Here is a 2,408-nt window from a genome sequence, read left to right on the forward strand (position 1 = left end):
GAGTTATATAATGTAATCTTGTGTTTTATTAAAATTGATTATAATTGATATCTCAAAAGGATATGCACTTGTGCGCAGCGTGAGCTGCCACGCAAGATTTTCATAAAATATTACTTGCCATTTCGTTTTTTTCTCACCAAACCCTCAGTATAAGTTCAGAATGCTTGGAATATACGGCACGAGATGCATAGGATTATTTTATGACAGATATGTATCCGCTTAAAAAAAAAAAAAAAAAAAATAAAGTCACCATTCTCTGCCATTAAATTGGCAAGCCCGAGCAGGACATTGCGATGTTGCGAAATTGCGATGGGTTAAATAAACTCAATAAGCAGACAGGCGCGACTACAGTCGAGCGCAGACCAGTATTGAAGTGCACAGGAAATAAGCAGGAGTCATATTTAAAGCAGTTTAAATTAATATTGAGTACTGATTGATGTTCACCTGGATTTTTCCCCCATCGAGGGAACTTAATACTCTGTCATTAGACGAGCTATTCATTAGTCTGCCAAACTCGTTTCTGTATCAAGATTTACTACCTACTAAAATAGTGCTTTTATGAACTAGAAACGACCTCAGAAACAGACTTTGTTGCATCATTTGTGTTTGTGTGCTTTTATCGACTTTAAAAGGCTTGAGATCAGTGTGTGTCAGACTAAAAAGAGACTTTGAAATGTAATTTTAAAAAGTTGGATCTGTGTGATGAAGCATGTGGGAAGGAGCAAGTTTTTTTTAAATGGAAAGTACATGAGCAAGAAAAGTTAGTTTTTATGTGGTTGATTTAGGTCAAAAATCATGTTATGTTAACATAAGTCTATCCCCAATTTTAGCAAAGTACATTTTTTAAACAAACTGCCTCCAAAAATTATTAACTGATTCATTTGAATAATCATTTAGTTGTGTAACTCATTGTTTGTCTTATATAATAGTGATGATTTACCTGTAAACAAAGATTATAATGCTCTGATTAGTCACCATCTAATGCCTTTTACATCTAAATATATAGGTTTAGCAAATTATGCATTGCATATGCTGTTATGCATATATCAGTAAGCCATGTGCTGTCTGTCTCCACTCACCCCGTATAACTCCAAAATAAAATAACTAAAATTAGCATTAGCTGGATTCTGTCTAGCCATCTGACAGTCATCATAGCGTCTCTATTCACTCTAGACTCCCACACAAGAGAGAAATGCCACTCATGGTTTCATCTGAGCCTATTAATTTAAATATAAACATCCATTTTAACATTTATCTTAAAGGGACAGTTCACCCAGAAATGAAAATTTGCTGTTAATTTACTCGCCCTCAGGCCATCCAAGATGTAGGTGACTTTTTTTCTTGATTAGAACAGTATATACAGTATAACAGTTAATGTTGTAAATAATGTTCAGTTTCTTGCACAGACCGATCGTTTCACTTCATAAGACCTCAATATATCGACAGGAGCCACGGGTATTCATTTTGTGTTCCTTGATATGCTTTTTTGACTCTCAAAGTGATGGTAGCTGCTGACTTGCATTAAATGAATCACCAAAGACCACGATTTCAGCTAAAAATCTTTACTGTTCTACTGAAGACAAAAAAGGCACCTACATTTTGGATGCCCTGAAGGGTGAGTAAACTAACAGCAAATTTTCAGAAATAAAAATTCTGCCATTCATTTTCAGTGAACTGTCACTTTAACCTTTCTTTTTTAAAGTGTTTTTTCTTTCTCTTGTGATCACTTTCTGTATGTCCCTCGCTCAAAACATTGGCTCTTGCTGACACAATGGCATGTGTTGTTTTTAGTGAAGCTTACCCTGTTTTTTAGGGCCTCAGATCAGACCGTTGTCCGGCTCAGCGCTTTAGGGACCTGACAACTGACCTGACAACTGACCTGGATTAGAGATCCAGAGAGACACAGGGACAGAGATCAAGATTCACAGTGGCAAAAGTGATAAGAATGTGGAGAGAAACACAAGATGAAAGTTGGTGGAGAAGTTCAATCTTTTGTTGATTTAAACCTAAAAAATGACAGTCAGATATATCACTGTACAGTGGCACATTGTTTGTAAGGGGAAAGACGAGTATGTCAAAAAAGACTGAGGAGTGCTGGGATGAGAAGGATGCATGAGAGTGAAAGAACAGCTGCTGAGATTTGTGTTGGGCGGCTCTCTGTGCTGATGAAGACAGACTGTGAGCTGATAATGAATGTGCTTCATTCTTGAAGATGATTGAAATGTTTGATCTGTATCTGTGTGGACATCTGCTGTCAAAAAACCCAAACAGTTACAGCTCAGAATGACGCAACTATGCCTGAAGATAGAACTGCACTTTTTTATTTAAAAAAAATAATTATATATATATATATATATATATATATATATATATTTTTTTTTTTTTTTTTTTTTTTTTTTTTTTTTATA

At 35.3% G+C, this 2,408-nt stretch overlaps 1 protein-coding gene across 1 annotated transcript in view; it reads left to right on the forward strand.

Moving 5' to 3' along the window:
* Positions 1-2,408, forward strand: part of brsk2a (BR serine/threonine kinase 2a) — a 254,881-nt gene that overhangs the window by 227,480 nt on the left and 24,993 nt on the right. The gene's annotated exons all lie outside the window — the stretch shown is intronic.

Source organism: Sinocyclocheilus grahami, unplaced genomic scaffold (assembly GCF_001515645.1).
Source record: "Sinocyclocheilus grahami isolate Dianchi unplaced genomic scaffold, SAMN03320097.WGS_v1.1 scaffold843.1, whole genome shotgun sequence".
Classification (NCBI taxonomy): Eukaryota; Metazoa; Chordata; class Actinopteri; order Cypriniformes; family Cyprinidae; genus Sinocyclocheilus; species Sinocyclocheilus grahami.